This window comes from Hydractinia symbiolongicarpus, chromosome 4 (assembly GCF_029227915.1).
Source record: "Hydractinia symbiolongicarpus strain clone_291-10 chromosome 4, HSymV2.1, whole genome shotgun sequence".
Classification (NCBI taxonomy): Eukaryota; Metazoa; Cnidaria; class Hydrozoa; order Anthoathecata; family Hydractiniidae; genus Hydractinia; species Hydractinia symbiolongicarpus.
Window position 1 is genome coordinate 12,354,609 of NC_079878.1, and position 18,441 is coordinate 12,373,049.

Consider the following 18,441-nt stretch of genomic DNA (forward strand, 5'->3'; position numbering starts at 1 on the left):
ATATTCGTGATAGGACAGCTGCAACGAACTTATTTTGTTGTAGTGTAGGGAAAAAATCTGAGGAGAAAACAACTTTAATGACCTTATATTTCGTTGCTGCGTGGAGATTAAATTGCCAGAATTTAATCCCTAATAAATTGTTTCAACAAACTTATTTTCTTTCTTAGTAACGCGACGAGCTTAAACGCATGAAGAAAAAACTGTACTTTCAAATTTTGTGGTAAATGGTCCTATGGCCTACTAAAGTCTATTAAAGTTCAATTCACTTCAAAAATACGAAAAAATGGAAATGTTCAATGTAAGCATGAATAGCAAATTATTCCCGACTTTTATTTATTTTCTACAGTAGAAGTGTCAGATAAAGCCTCGAAGCTTTTTTCGGACCAATTTCGGAACCAGTTCTTTGAAATAAACCTCTTGGTTTACCTTAAAGAGCACTGAAGATGAGGATGCCCGAAAGGCATTGGATTGATGTGGTTCAATTAAAATCTCTTTGTAAGGCATTTAACAAAATATTTTTGTCGTATTTGCCAGGAATAAGTCTAATATAATACATACACGATTACACCAATGATGGGCAAGTCTTGATCTTCTTAGCACGGTATAATATTATGACACATGCCTTAATTAGAAATATTATTTCTTACCTCTTGGAATGTGAAGAATGTGTTCATCCGGGCAAGATTCTGGGATCGAATGCAATTCTAATAGCCAATATAAATTTCATGGTATAACTGTATAACAGTCAAACCCATTCTCTTAGGTCAAACAGCTATTTGACCTGGTTGTTCCTCAACAAACAGTCAAATTGCGATAGGAAGCCTCTTTTTGCATGTAATTGCTTTAAGGCCAAACACTTTTCCACAAGGAACATATTCTTGAGTTTCCACAGAATAAAATTTCATCATCAGACCTTTCTTGTCCGATTACTCATTTTTGCGCCAGCAACATGCGAAAAGGAAAACCTCGGAACAAAATGAGCGGATTAATTTGTACTTAATCACTTGACAATAACACGAAAAAGTAAGGCAAAATAAAGTTGTATTTTTATCACAAAAATTTAACTTTTTATCAGCGGCTCAGAACTTTTCAATTATTCCCCTGCCCCTTCCCCATATAGACCCCATTTTGTTACAACATAACACATGGTTTTTAACCTCGTCCCATCATAATGTTTGTCAAGATATCGTCGCTATTAATTCGAACACCAAAGGGCTTATATAGCCATGGTGCATCCAGATACATTGATGGCTCGTCGCTCACCATGTCATTCGATATGAATAAACATCCAGAATGACTTGAAAAATATCAGATTATCCTAGCCAAGATTGAAAAAATATATGGTAGTACATTCTCAACCTCACCAATAAAGAACGATCGGTATCTGAACACAAAGGTCAAGGAATAGGAAGGTGAGGTGACAACTGATTTTTACGACTCCCGAGTACCTGAAAAGCAACCTTATGAATGTACGGCTATCATCAAGCTATCCAGCATTTACAGGCAGGGATCTAAAAATTATCTACAGGTCTTGCTTGAAGAGTGCAAATACAGGCCGGTACCTGTAACTTTAAGAATTAGACATCTTATTGATGATGACGAAGAACCATTCGTCATAGTATAGTAAAAACTCGATAGATTTTTGTATATTAGTGTTGTATACAAAATAAACAATGAATGATTTGAAAAAAGAGGCAAATGAGCTTGGTATACGTGGATACTCCACTCTCAAGAGGGCTGATCTTATATCTGCGATTCATAAGTTAAAATATAAAGATATTGCAACACAAACCCTTGGGCCTTATTGCAAGCCATGCTCAGATATCGCGGCTATGAAAATACTCGATGAGTACATCAGAGGCCTGGAGGCAATACAAAAACGAACTGTCATATACGACGGTGATTTTATGATTGATGCAACTACTGGTGAAATACTTGGTGTCATTTAGTGTTTTGTACAAAACATTAAATTATGAATATTTAGGTGGTGCCTCTAGGTAGCGCTGACATATTGAGCAGACTGCAAGTTTTTTAACAACTCAGCCCTCGCCCCATCGCGGCCTTTGGCGACAAGTGCTTGTCTCTCTTGGTCATTGATCTCACTAACGATCTTCTTAGTACGCTGTCTTATTTGTTTTTTCAATAGCATATATTTTTGTTTCTCCTGCATGATCAGACTAAATTCATAGTCGGATATAATTCCATTTTCAATTGCCCTTGATATAAGATCAACTCAGCTAATAATTTTATACTATCATGCTTTTTGCGTTTGTAATTCAACTTTTTCTCCCCTTGCTTTAGGGCTGTTTGTCCTAGTTCCATGCGCGATGGATATTCCACCCATTGCCACTGCCAGAGTAACTCCAACACTTATTGCTAATAGCCCATGATCCATGTAGTGTATGGAACGTGGTTCCATGTATTCCAAATTTTTTAGCGAGTTTTTCACGCTGTTTAATTTCACTTCGTAGGTACTGTTCTATCTCCTCTATTTTCTTTAAACGATAGACCTGACTTTCATCAGGCTCATGATCCGGTGCACTCGGCGGTAAGCTCGGTATAGCTTTGTAATATCAGTCATTTATTCTATCAGTAGATGCATGGTAATTCCTACGAAAGGATTCTTATTGTTTTGATACTCATTGATGAGCGTGAACTTTAGCTCATCTGTTGAACCTTTAAGGGGTAGATAGAACGGAGTGTCAAAATTCCATGTCACCATATCTCCCCATGCACTTAGCTCTTTGACAGGGAGCACGGCTAGTATATTTGATTTCTTACCATTAAGAAGGCATCTTTTCTCATCTAACTGAGGGCAAACAAGCCTCAGCCGGTGATGAATATCAGTATTGTACTTGCTGTCGTAGTCACCCACCGAAAATATTACCTTGTTATTAAAAGCATACCCCATAAGGTCCTGCAGCGGTTGATCAATTATAACAACATATCCTTTATTAACCCTAATCCTACAAACGCCGTTCCTAAGTACAAATATCTCTATCCTATCCCCTGCTTGGTTTTTGACAATAGCCGAGATATCTTCGATTCTATATAAGCCTAGCTCGATAGATATTGTGACTTCCAACGGTCCGACACTAAACGTTCCGTCACTCATCTTAGCACCCGCTTTATAAATATTGAATTCACTCTTTTTATACAGATTCACCCATCTGGGGCGGATAGTGATTGATTTAAGAGCGATCCTGGTATCCTGCCCTAGGTAGTCCTCAAAGACTATAGGTTTATCTATGTTCGTAATGTATAACTGCTTCATGTTTGTTATAACAAATATGAATATATATTCGTACAACTCAAGAGCAAAATATACCCCTATACATGGGCGTTATTTCGAGAGACTCAAGGGCTCGGACCTTACCCAGCAGGAAATCGTTGTTGATGCTCGCGGATCGTCATTTAAGGTAGGGTTCCCCAATATCTTCGTAGACTATGTTTTCCACAGTAATCCTCCGGTCAATACCTGGCAAAACCGCCCCTTCAGCCTCTGGTCTACGCAGTTGAATTTCTCTGTATTTGCTGCAACATTGGCATGTGGTATCAGAATGCAACATCTAACTTATCCATTACCCCTTGTTCGCTCTGTGTATAGGTTCCATGTCTATTTCCAAATTAAAAAAATACTAGAGGATCGCCCAACTGCTATACCTCGCGACCTTTGAACAACTAGTGATTAGACCCGCTTCGTTGGGTAGGGAGATTAGTGAATTCGAGAATGTACTCAGATATGCGAGATCCAAGGTAGACTTCTCGGTAGCATATGGGGTTTACATGGGAATGTCCAAGGATATAATAATAAGATTTTGATTAGTCAGGACCATTTTTAATATCGGTATTAATCCCAATATCAATGCTTCGCGTACTGTTGCCAAGCCCATACCGAGGAAGCATCAACGTCAGCTTTCCCAGGTTGAACGATCAGGGCATCATCCCCCACCAGCCTCCTCCGAGGAAGCTGCTGCCCACGAGGAAACAAAGGCTCTCGTTATCACGCTAAGAGTAAGGGTCGTTCTAGCATATATTTGGCTAAAAATAGATGTAATAGTTGTCTGGTAAGCTAGTGGCTTACCAGAACGTTCCATACTTACTATCTCTTCCCAGCCTTATTCCTCCTATTACTCACATAAGTCACTACAATCCTTACGGCTCCTGCAATTGCTTAATACAGATGCCTCGCTACATACTCCACAATCTTGGCGGCTACACGGTAAAAAACGATACGATGGTACCGATGATCCCTGGGAGGGCAGCTCCCGCTTTGCCAGCAAGGTACTTTAAAAATTTCCCGAGTCTCTCCAATTGTTTTTACACAAACCCCTTACCTGTAGCACTACCTCCTGCTGCCCCACCACCCGTGAGCGCCAGGACCAGGCTTGATATCAGTAGACCAACAGCCGATATGATACTAGCAATAGTAATACCCTGTTCTTTGAATAGAATGCTGAGCTTCTCACGTAATGAGGTATCATCTCCAGCTATTTTCATGAGGGTGTCTTTGATATTTTTCAACTGATTGTGAATTTTGGATGATAGTAAACCATGTTCCTCTATTACCGCCTTTCGATCATCTTTTAACTTTTCACGATCTTCCTTGGCCTTATAGAGGTCCTCATCCCAGATATTTTGCTGCTCCTCTGATACGTCGGACCCAGCCTTCTTCGCCTCAAACCTCTTGATCTTGTCCTCTGCCCTTGGAAAGTTCGCCATCGTTGTAGATCATCCTACCTTTTACGCTATTCAAGTCGTCCTGGAGCGTTCTAACATAGGAATGAAGCTTTCTTCTTTCGCGTTCGTCGAAGGCTTCTGTAAAGGAGGTATCCTCCATAAGACTCTTTGTTTCATCAAGTACATTCTCGATTAGCGGGAGCATCTCGATGTCTCCGGGATTGTCGTCGATGGTATCAATATTATTCAAGAGTCCCTGCGCCATCTTTTTACTACCCTTGTGTGGTGTAGTATAGTCGGTAAAGCCCAGAGCTCGCAATCGTCCCACGCCTAGATGCCTCACTATCTCGGAAGCTTTCCTAATTTCACCATTTTGTGTCGTGAGCTCTACACCATCGTAAATAAGCTGGTTACCATCCATTTCAAAGTCATCATAATGTCTCACGAGTGGTTGACCGAGCTCCTCATCAAGGGCTTCATAGAGGCTATCAACCTTCGATGTTAGTAATTCCCGCCTTGCCGTGTCAGTGAGGCTGCCTCGTGAAGGTGTTGCGGGCTCAGTGCTTGTTCTTTGAATATCCTCAGGCCTAAGAATTTCGCTCTCGCTACTAAACTCTTCAGGTTCGTATGGAATTTCTTCCTCTGGTGTAAAATCTGGTTCAAACGCTGGATTATCAGCCATTTATTTCAAATAAGCCGCTATAAATAAAGATGTCTAACATATTCGGAACTAAGCTTGACCCCAATAGGGAGGTAAAAACGATGTATGGCATGAAAGGCAAGAGGCAAAGGGTGAAGATATCGCATATACCAAGCACAATAAATCCGAATGAAGATTTTTATGTCGATGTGCCTAGCCTAAATAAAAATGATATAATTTTTTCCAGCTCAATCAAGTTGCTTTTTGACTTGGAATTGACTGGCACATACACCAAACGCACCATAAAGCCCTGGTGTAAAACTTTCGAATAAGCCTGAATGGCAATGAATTACAGAACATCGCCGACTATAATATCTTCGCAACATACAAGGACCTATGGCTACCCAAGTTTGAGCGTGACAACAATCTGATTTTAGAGGGTATAAATCCTAATGATGGCACCATTGCCGCTCTAATGGTGAAGGCTAGCGGCCTCGTGGGGAACGATGAAGAAAAAGCAATCGTAGCAGCGTATGGTAATACTTTTGCCATCCCGTTAGGTAAAATGTTCGAACTCACGAGCCAACTCCCCTTTTATCAGTCTGGCTTATACGACAGACTGCAGTTCGTAATACACTTCGCACAGTACCACCAAGTCATCAGGGATGCTGGTACACCAGCTGCAGGCTCAACAGCCGCGAAGCCAGCTGATGCTGCTTATAAGATCACCAATATCGCTCTCGAGTTTGATAAGGTTGTAAACGAAGAGCTGGCGAGCGCAATGATGTCGAGATACTCTAGATTGGCCCTGCCCGCAGCAAAGTGGTGACCATGAAAAAGGCCGAAACCTGCTACAATCTCCAACTAGATACACCCGCAAAAAGTGTGAAGGGCGTCTTACTCCTATTCAGGACCCTGCAGTGGTTAAGGCATATGCTGGTAACAATGAAAAGTTCTATAACCCTAAGATCGAGAAAATCTCTGTCACTATCGAGGGTGAACCTAATCGACTGTTCAGCCACGCGATGTTACCGAAAGATCACATGGCACAAGTAGAGGGGCTCTTCGGATCGCATGATAGCATTGTTACCATCATGACTGAGCGTTATGCGCTGTTCATTAACTTTCGTAGCAGTCCAGACCATACCCTACACGGGAGCGGCATATACGCTGTTACGTATACTTGCTCCAAGATGCTCAGCTGAGTATCCTCGACGGTCGTTTTCATTCAGTAGAATATTAAAAGCATCAAAATTTGTTTTGTAGGTCTTGGATCTACAAAATAAATGGCAACGAGCTTAGTGATTATGGCTGGAGGAGCATTGATCAATGCTCTGGCCTTTAGTGGTAGTAACTATCTATTCTCAAAATTAAGTAACCACGGGGAAGCGGAAAGGAAGCGTCATGACCAGGCTCTTGAAAAATTACAAGCAGCCCAAGCTGCCTGGGTAAGGCAAAGACAAGCAAAAATTGACTGGTATAACCGACGGCGGGAGAACAAAGGGAGGCAGGACAGAGTTTAAAGGAACTAGACGAGGGATTGAGGGAGTATTTTATCGCCACGATAGAGAAGGCTCCCAAACTCTCCGACTACTATATACCCAGCAAACAACAAGCCGACGGAGAGTTGGCGTTCATTCTTAGTTCCTTGGCCCTTTTGGGGTTCGTAGCGTACAAATATATGTAAATTTTTTTTGATATCTAATAAACGTCAAAACATATCGTTACTCAAGAAGAAGCACAAAAGCTGACCCAAATCTATTACCAACCCGAACATCTCTGGACCGGGAGAAAAGCTATCAAATTACTCTCCCAGCAGAGTGGTCTATCAAAAAAGAAAATAATGCAGTGGCTGAGTCATCAACTACTGTGGCTGAGGCACATCAAAGGCCCAAAAAAAATAGATTACCCCTATTTCACCATAACGAGACCCAATAAGATGCATCAATTTGATCTCTTGTACATGCCCCATGATAAATTATATGGAAACACCTATAAGTACATCCTGAGTGGGGTAGATGTGGCTTCGCGATACAAGGTGTCTCGGCCTCTGAGAACAAAAAAGGCTAGTGAAGTTGCGGAGATGCCCCGCGATATTTATAAAGCAGGACCTTTGACTTTCCAATGCGATAATGGTTCTGAGTTTAAATCGGACGTGAGTAAGCTGCTAGTGTTGAGATTAAACGGGCTACCACAAAGTACCATCATACTTTTACAGCTTTCGTCAAAAGCTACAACAAGGTACTCGCGGAAAGATTGTTTAAGCCTCAAGATGCGCAGGAGCTGGTCAATGACGAACAGAGTACCACCTGGGTGAAACACCTGTATACCATCGTTAAAAGTTTGAACAACACCAAGACTACCATGATTGGTATGAAGCCTTCGAAAGCGATCAAGCTCGAAAAGGTCCCACTTGCGAAAAGTGAGGAATATCCCGATGAGAAACCGTTACCGGACGACGGCTTATACTTATATACTAGCTGTTTCCCGTGGAAGAATCCACTGTATTCCATTTAATTTATGTAGCAGATATATGTCCATCAAAAAACAAACAATACAGCAGTGCGCATCTTACATCTGCATTATTATATAAATGACCAAAAAAATTAAAGGTTTTCAACAACTGCAGTATATATGTGACATTTAAAATCTAAATCTGCTAAAATTACTTGCTCTGACCATTTGACAAATGCGAAAATTATTTGGAAAAAAGTTTTTAAAAGCATTTCAACATACATCTCACCCATAAAATTTAAATCACTCAAAACGCCACACATCAACTTCTGATCAATGTCAAACACAAATCTCTCTCATTGTATATGTTAAAATCAGTTAGTTTATTGCAAACCCTGCCAAAGGTTGACACAAAATGTGAAAAATAAACAATAAATTTTGCCTAAGTAGAAATTTTTATCTAAGGTGTTAAAAAGGGATTTGCAAGGATAAATTATAATGCAATAAAACATTATTTGATATATTGCATATGGTCCTTCCTCACCAAACTTTAGACAAAATGCCAACAAAAAAAAGGTGTTTAAACCTAAAATTAATAAAGTCCTTTTAGCAATTTGCATGCTGTTTTACCATCAATAAAGTAAACAAAATTTCAAATCTCACATAGTATTCTGTCACAAATTTTCATAAAATATATATATAAGTCATAATGAGTCATGTTAAACAACAGCAATCAATCTGTATATAAGTTCATTTTATGTCAATTTTTGCACCAATTTTGCAACACAAAATACAAATTCTAAATAATACTAAAATCTCTTATTTTGGTCCTTCGCATACCGACGGTCTCCCACAAAAGTTTAATCAAAATGTAAAAAATGAGAGGTAACAACAAAATCAAAGTTTGCAAAATTTAATTATTTTGGTACATATATCTACTGCATATGCCCTCTAAAACAATATTTTAATCCAAAATGCCTAAGAAAGACAGTTTGCAACAAAAATCAGTTATTTCGATAATATTGCATACACTCTTTTCTCACAAAAGCTTCACAAACTGTAAAAAAAAGAATGGTTGTAGGGAGTGCTTCTGATTCAACAAAAAAAGTTTTTTTGACATATTGCATCTGGCCCTTACCCATTAAATCTTACACAAAATTTCCAAAACTATGTACGATTTAGAACACATCAAATTTAAATCGAGAAGGATCAGTCATTTCGATATATTGCACGAAGTCCTCCCCAGTAAAAATTTATACAAAATATAGAAAAAAAAAGCTTGCAAGGTGTAAAATTGAATTCTTCTTCTGTGTATATATATATGGTCCTTCCTCGCAAAATTAACATAAAATGTCAAAAAGGTTCAGATATAACATCTAACACAACAAAAATCAGTTCTATCAGTATATGTAATGCCATTGTCTTCCACCAAATGTTCCCCTTAAAGTTTCACAGACACAGCCTGTAAATTAAAAACAACTAAGATCAGGTATTTTGGTCTATTTCATACCATTCTGTTCCAAATAAGTTATAAAATGTAAAAATTGAGTGATAAAACAGAAATTTGCAAAATTCCATTTTTTTATATGCATGTATATTATATGCCTTCTACAACAATAAGTTAATTCAAAATGTCAAAAAGAAGAAAAAAATAGCTTACAAAGAGTATAAAATTAAAATCAACAAAGTAGCTCTTTTGGTGTATTAAATATAAGCCATACGCACAAAAGTTTACACTAAATGTAAGAAAATGGTTGTGTTTAGTAATTCTAAATTAAGAAAAGTCAGTTCTTTTAGCATGCTGATTAAGGGGTTTGCCCACAAATTCTTACATGAAAATGTCAAAACCACAATTTGAAACAAATTAAATTTACATTTTAAAAATAAGTAATTTCTGAACTTTATTTTCAGAATATTTGGAGGAAAAGAACTTCGCAAACCAAAAAAAACCAGGAAAATGTTTAAAATCTTCAGGGTTAATAACGTTTGATGGGTTTTGTGGGAATATATATACTGGGAATCTTTAGTTTAAAGCTAGCATTAGCTAGCTACAGCAGCTAATAGCTAGTCACTTAAATATAAACTGGAGACTTAGCTAGGTATAAAGAACATGGCTACATATATATATATATTCCTAGCTAGCTAGCTAGTTGTTGGTGGTGGTTGGCTTTTTATGATGCTAGCTATAAAACATGTCTGGCAACAATAATATAATCAAAACTGAAAATAAAACATGAAAAAACCTTACAGAACCTTGCTATGATTAGTTTATAAAACCATGCTCTTCTTCAAATGTTTTTTTAAAGATTTATTTTGAATGAAAGAGTAGAGAATACTCAAAAAGAACAGCCATCTTTTTCGTAAACACAATTTCCGTTTTATGCTAGGAACTTCATTTAACAGTCCGTATGCTTTGTGAATATCTAATACCGTTTCATATGTAGCGATACCTATATATATATGCTAACATAGAGTTTTTTGGCATAAGGGTATATATATTTATATCGTTATTAGCAGCGGGTTATATATTTACACCTTATGTGCGATTTCTATGAAGTACATCCCTAATCTTTTTAGTTAAATTTTAGCGTACAGCCACGTCATAAGAAAGTAACCCGTGATTTCCGTGTCGTGGACTCACAGTTTTAGTCACGCAAGGGAATTAATATATAAGATGCTACAACCCGGCGAGGAGCATGGTGATAAAAAAGACGCGCAACTGAAGCCTTTAGGAGCAAAAAGACGTACAGACTTGATCGTATTGTAACAGGTACGAGATTGTTATACTATTTGGCAGATGGGCCTGATCGGAGTTTTGTATCAGAGGAATTGATGCTGATCCCGGAGGATGTTCAGGTGCCTCCAGAGTATGTAAAAGAATTGTAATATTTCTCGATTTTTTTTGTGTGTTATGAACACACAAAACCACGCGTCTCTAAACTTCTAATGCTGGATCAACCAGGTCGTATGAGTCGTCGCGAGTAAGATCAATAAGCCTGAAGTGGCATATATAGCGCTCCATATGACCCTCTTCCTCGAATCGATTAAACGCATGCATGCCATTGGCGTTATCAATAACAACGATCTCTTCAGACTCTGGATATTGAAGCCTGATCAACCTCCTTTTCTTTAAAATACCACGTCTTTGTACGCGGGCGCAGTAATAGGGAAGATGATGGTATTTATCATCATCAGGTGTTGTATGTTTACGAAAAATCATAATAACATTATCCTTCCCTGGATTATAAGCATGTGGTACATATCTTTGACGGAGTCCTGCAATCTCTAATGTTCGAAGGTCAAGCTGATTTTCTCGCTCCTGAAGATCCTCCTCAAGGTTAGCGATAGTTAAATCCCTTTCCTGAAGATCATCGCTGAGTATTGCCAGAGCTTGGCGATTCTCTTCAATGATTTCTTGTAATTTTTCAATTCCTTTAGACGCCAGCATTCTCATAATTTCAAGAGCCTTTGCTTTTCTTGAATGTACACAAATCTCAAGAGCATCATCCAAAGAGATGAATATCGTGAGCATTTTTAGTTTCCTTTGTCCCGGCATGGTATGCCGGGTTCTGACCATTTAGCTCTACACGCGTCTTCTCCACTATATTTAGCGCTCTACAAGATGTTCTTATATCAATAATTTCCAAGAATCTCCCAAGATCAGCACGTTTAAAAAAAAGGCTGATTTTGCGCATTGAAGAGTCTCAATGGCTCCAGCAGGTAATGTGTTAAATTCAACAAGACAAGACATTTTATTATTTACATTAGCCTAACCAGGGTCCATATCATTAGGACAGATATAAAAAAATACTTATTATTCTTTTCCCTTTCTAATGCATCATGAAGAGCATCGTCAAGAACCTCTATGCTCCGCTTTAAATTATATATTTCTTCATGACAATTTTCCAATTGCCTTTCCAATGTTCTGATATATGACATTTATTCTAGAACAGCCCAAGTCCGAGGGTGATCGAGTCTAATATACAAGCACGCGTGTTTGGACTTTTTCAACTGATTCTTTATAGGCTCCCAATCCGAAATCATATTCGTTTCCTCATCAATTAATTTTAGGTCCGATCTTTCGTGTGGATACCACATGAATAAAATTTTTTTCTGCCGACGGAGATTCTTCGGTAAAGCGGTATAGCTTTGAGTTAAGACATAACGAATGCTTCCTGTGCCTCCCGCTAATGGCGAGCTCAAGTAAGGGTTGCCTTCGTTTATCCATTTTTCGTTAGCGATAATGTCGTCGATAATAAATAATGTTTCTTCACTGGCGAGGATATTTGAAACCCCATCGATCCATTCGAACAAATTATCTCGTGGTTCTACTAGAAATACATAGGGGTCCTTCCAGAGGCAGGACCTCTCCAAGTAAGTGGTGTTCCATCGAATTGTTGGGCAGAGTATCACGATATTTTGAAAGTAGTGCCTATACTCCTTTTTGAGCAAGCCCAGAACGCGCTAAGTCTTCCCACAACTCGTAGGGCCCGTAAATATGGCTGTGTGAGGCTATAATACAATATCCAAGGTGATTTATTCTTCATGTATACCCACGGGTATACATGAAACTTGTGGTTGCTTACTTAGATTTTGGTACGATGGAAGCGGGCAACCATCCCTTGCTCACTGCCATCTCACGGCTTCCTCGCCCTGCGGTAAAATACGCGATCATTTTCATCACATCGCTGGTATCCAACTTAGTCGAAGGACTCGAGATCCCAAGGAACTTCTTCCCAACCATAGCATATCCAATTGTGAACCCAAGGTACACGACTGTTTCATAGATCATATCAATGATTTCCTTTTGCTGCGGGGTAACATTTGTAGACATTTATTATAAGCTTATCGCATGTAAAAAATATCAATACCTGCCTTAGGCTCCTGCCTCACACTTGGTTGCTGAACCGCTGGTGTAGGCTGCTGGGTAACCGCGGATTTTCTACGAGTAAAATAGTAGACCCCGCCTATGCAAACTATTATAGTGACCAGGCCTTCAGCGCCATATATATATCCACTGCTTGCTGGATAGAACTGGTTTTAACTGGAGTAACAACAGCACCCTTTTGTTGTTTAAGATCTTCCTTCCTCTTTAGTGCTGCCAACTTGTGCCCTTGCACGACTCTCCCTGGGTGCTTTACTGGTTTTGTATTTACCCTCTCTTCTTGCGGTTGTTCAGTGCTCATTTATTATTATGTGTACCCAGGAGTACACATAAAAGATCTTGATCACTCATTCAGGTATTGATATATCACGGAGGGCTTTAAACCGTTTCTTATTTGATGAATATGTGGGACCCTTACTAAATTACATGCTTGTGGTGGAAATCGATCAGCTGCTGGTGTCAGGATTTCCAAAGCGCGTGAGTAGGAGTCACCGTAGATAACACACCAATCCGTGTACCGCGATTTTATTCTGTTATTACCTAATGAATCTAACATGATGCTTCCCATTTCAAACACTTCGCGATTGTGCATGTATATCTTTGATAGAATATTTCCCATTGTTTCTTGCTCCTCCTTAATCTCTCTATTCTCATCAGTGGAATTTGAGAGCTGGGTATGATTTTAGTGTGCGCCACAAAAAGCAAAGGAGCGAGGAATCGACCAAAGGCTGTGTAAACCAATATACCAAGATCAGTCATGGATTCTTTTATTATAGGATCGTTTCTAAGTCATGACGGAGAGCCTCGGGACTATCAAGTGGTATAATATTTCCTATTGCCTTAGTATACATACTTATTGCATGGGTACTGAGAGCCAAGGCAGTCTTCTCTCCTTTCTCATGGAGATCGCGCTGAATATACTCATCATATATTTTCTCAATAACTTCAGGCGATGCGTTATCCAGGAAACATTCGCTGTATTTTTTCGGCAAAAAATGTAGCTTGGATTTGCGGGCTTCTTTGAGAACTTGACGCTTATCTATGGGTTAATCAACAGCCTCTGCTGGTGTATCGTCGAATATTTCTGCTAAGTTGTGAGCCATGTTTATTACACGTCTGTACCGATAAAAACAAGCAATGATTACTACGTATGGGAGGAGTATAGATATCATTAACAATAACTCCATTTATTTGCAGCTTTGTGTACAAGGGTGGTGCCTCGCAACACCTTTGAATAAAGCGCTAAATTACTCTGATATGAATCGATAGCTTTTCGATTGGTTTTCATTTTCACAATGGCTGCATGTTGGTATAATGTAACCGCGCGAGCTGTATCTCCCTACTGGGTGGGGCACCGTTTTCTCGATATTTAATAGGGATTTTGTGATCGAATTCCCACTGCCCTCGATTGCTCCAGCACATACCATCTGAATATTGAGCCTGAATATGCTATCTCAGTGTCATTGTTTAAGGCATGGCGAATCCTATTTAGAATGAGGTGATGCATATATCCAAGGAAATCGCATTCCTTACAATGGCCATGTTGTTTCCCATGGTGGCATTTATTGCGTTCCCTTGTCGCCTTCATGCCATCGAGGCATTTGATGCACCATTTTATCCATTCGCCATTCTGTTGGATCTTAAAATTATTAAAAGATAAAGGTTTTTTACAGCTTGTACAGCATTCAGTATCCTCCATTTTTTGTTGTATATACTATCAGTATATACAAACTTTGGGACAAGAGTCATCACTTATAATTGTAAAGGCTTTGTGTGTATAAGATCCTCGAGCACTATCCTCTTATCGTAGAACGCTGATAGACCAAGCTTGTTTTGTTCATACGTCACCATGCCTTGGTTATATACCCGGAATCCTACATTTTTTGCATTATCCAGCTCTCCTTTTAATGCTCCCATATACATCAACCACGTCACTTCGTTCTTGGTGCCATCTTTACCTTCGACGAAATAACACTTTGCGGTCAATGCAACCATCCTCGAACTGATGAATTCTTCTTGGAACAGCCCTCCGGTTCTACTTGAATATTTATCGTTGACTAGCCAGTTTTTAACATCCTCATCGTACTGGTTGATTAATTCAGGACGAACAACATCACGTAAGTTATCTCCAGAGATTGCAAAATAAGCACTATCGGTATCCATATACACATATTCAAAATTTCGTCGATCTACGTACTTATCCAGGAAGTCATAGTAAAATTCGAGCATCCGCAGCTTGGCCAATTGATATACATATATCCCGCATTGGTACGATTATTTACTCCGCCTTGTTTACTCCGCCTTACTTCGTACGCGTCTCCAATTTCTTCAAGATCCTCCAAATATGGGCTCCTGATTGCCGCATCTACTACCTTTTCATCCTTTGTAAATGTGGTATTGTTATGTCTCGCCAAGTCCTCTATCATTTTCAAATAAAAAGAATTACCCTTTAGCTTGGCTGTATCGCCCGCAATACGTTTATCAGGGTTCTTATCAGCTTGGCGCCGCGTTCCCGCTATTTCTTCCGGGAACCAGGCAAATGGTTTACCGCGTTTGTATTTGAGTATTTGATAGCAAGCCGTAATTTTTAAACCATGATTCAGGTACCATTTAAGCAGGTCAGTACAAAGCAGGATCTTCTCCGCTTTCATCACTCCAAACAGCTTCCTGGTACCCGGAATACGTCTTCTCCCGGTCTTGTTTAAATAATCGTAAATATGCTGCGGAATTTGATTGTCAGCGATCTCTCTAACCACAAATAACGGAGACATCTTGCTGAATTTTTCGTACAAATCAGTAGGCACCTCAATATCAACTTGAGCAAACCCGAAGAGCGATCTATCGAGAATGTCTCGCACCAGATCATCTATTTTTTTTAGCAGGGTCTGCCATTTTTATCAGCTTCTCCTTGCCACAAGGGAAATCTTTGAGTAGGGTGCTAGGGTAAAGCATATTGGCGTCATATCCTAGGATGGTTCTGCATTTTTTCGGTTCGTAATAAATATGCGATCTGATACCTGTTACATCGCTCTCATGGTACCTGCAAAATACGATCGCGGGGCCACCTACCATGCCCGTTTGGAGGAGTTCATAGGCCTCTTTCTTTGTACATAGTGTACAAGATTTTTGAACTTGTTTACAATCCTCGCATCGGGCTTTGGTGCAACGAGCCTCACTTTATGCTTACAGGCATCACCTGGGGCATAAAGCTGCATATCATGGTTCAACCGCAAGTATTTATTCAGTACATACCGCATCCAAACACCCAGAATGCTCACTTCATCTTTTAAAATGTCAATCTCATCCTCGTAGTATGTATTGCAGGTCTTTTCGACGGCCTCGATAAATGGTATTATGTTCGCCATATTGTATTCAGCCAAACAATCAAGCATCGTGACGAATTCTCTTTTAAAAACTCATATCTGAACGTCTGGTAATCTTCGTGTGAGAGGGTGTTTTTACCACTGAGTGTGCTATAAAACGCCTCATGATCGACTGGGCCCACATGGTTCAACTTTTCGTAGCAGGACAACCACTTGTACGGAAACACTAATTTTTTGAGATCACAATCCAATGACTTGCAGCATTTTTCATAACTCAGGCTTGGTGCGAGGAAATTCCTAATATCGATGAATTTGAACCTTGAGGTGGTTAGAAACATGTAATCGTTGTCCTTTTTCGCCACTTTGATATTATCATCATCCGCAATTCATTCGACAAAATACCGCTTTATCATGTTTATATCGTACTTGCCACTGTTAAAGCCTATCACCGTCACTTGATTTAGCCATTCGTGCCAAGCATTTTGTGTTTGTTTCTTGAATACCCTCTTAACTTTGGGCCGATTTTCACACTCCCAAGCAGTGACAAGATTGTACCCCAGCCCCCGAATATGATCCTCTTTAAATTTAGTACGATTGAAATTATTTTTATCGGCATTGGTTCGCTGTGGTTGACATGGGCATCCATGCCATTTGAAGCCGTGGCATTCGTATACTGTTTTTGTCTGAGGATCATACCTATCAATCTTGTATACAGCCTTACCACCGTCGCGTATCACACGTTCTCCCCCATGCCCACAAAGAGCATGATGTATATACCTACCTGTTTGCTTTGACATGGCTTCAATCCATTGGCATGCCGCGTAACTGAAACCCTTATCGGGATAGAATACCTTTTCAGAGCTACTCTGCATCCGTTCGATCTTTTCACCTTTGTAAATGATCTTGGTCTTGATACCTTCACATTCATTTTGTTTGTGTCGTGTGAGGTTCTCCGATCTGTTGAATCTTTGTGTACAAACCTCGCATTCCCATGCTGCGTTAGGACCTCCATTTTCTTTATATGAAAACAGTGAACACCTAACATACCAATGTTGATCGTGTCTAAGTCTTTTTTGTATTGGCCTTGTCCATATACGAGACGCCATGGGGCCTTGTCGAAGTTTGCCTTTGGTTCGAATACTCTGATATTAATTTCAAATCATTTAGCGATGCTCTCCAAGTCCACGAGCCTCGTAGCACATACATCCTCCCTCTTTAGATTATGGCCCTCGTAGTACTCGAGGGCTAATTTGAGGGCCTCTTACGTAATATGTTTTTCACGTTGCTTTCGATTCTCGCGGTAATGAACGGCCAAGCATCTCCAAAAGCATAGGCTGTCCGTTCTTTCGTCTGTCTTGTCAAAACTATAAATGCACCTCTTGATGCGCAACCAGCCTGGCAAAGGTCCACATCCAAGTAGGGGTTCCCTCGTAGAAATTATCTTGATCTGAACGTGCTTGAATATTATTTTACTTTCATATGCTCCTGGTGTCTCGATAGTTCTATCTGGTGGCAAGTAGGCTTTCGTCCAAAATTCGGCATCTTCCAAATCCAGGCGCTTCATCTCGCTTTCATCCATAAAAGCCTCGATTTTAGCCATGCTTGAGAGTGACCCGGAGCTCTTTGTTTTGTGGTAATTGGCCACATCTCCACCGCCTCGCTAAATTTCGCAGCTAAAGCTGTATACCACCTTCACACGCATGTCTACGTGAGGTGTGATTTTTCGCAAGATGGCCTCCGTCAATGGCTGGTTAAGGTTATTATTAAATCGCCATGTTTTGATGTGGTTTCCGTCTTGCATCATTTCCGCGTCATCATCAAAAATATTATGGATATCCTCAATTACATCAGTATTGGTGGCATGCTTAGATTCTTTCCCGAACATGTGTTTGAGGTCCTCAATTCCTTGGTATTCATCTTCGATGGTGACCCGTTGAACCTCATCGTGAAGAGTTGGTGTCCCTGAAAATTGATCCCTGACCATGTTATAATATTAACTAACGGTATCCTTCACGCTTCTTATTTGGTTAGCGAGAGCTTCGCGAGTTGCCGCTACTGGTGCCGACACGGTATTATATATCTTACTGATTGCCTTTTTGAAAAAATTCATCCCTTTATTATAGGTACATTTTATTCCAACCAGAAAAATTTTTGATTTGGACAAGGATTGAATTGGGGAATTTCCCTTACTCATATTCTGTATAATATGAATATACGCCTTTGCGCATGCGTTGATGACGTCATATATCTTACATTTAATATTATTTTATGTTGGTTATTGGTATTTAATATTATTATGTGTTGATATCAGCATATGATTTCGTTTTCTATTTGTTTTTTGGGCTAACGTGGTGGCGGTGGAAGCGGGGTTAAAAACGGGCAAAAAACTGGGGACGAGGTTGAGAAGTCATTGCTGTGTGTTTGCCCTAACTTATGGGTTAAAAAATCCATTGATCAAC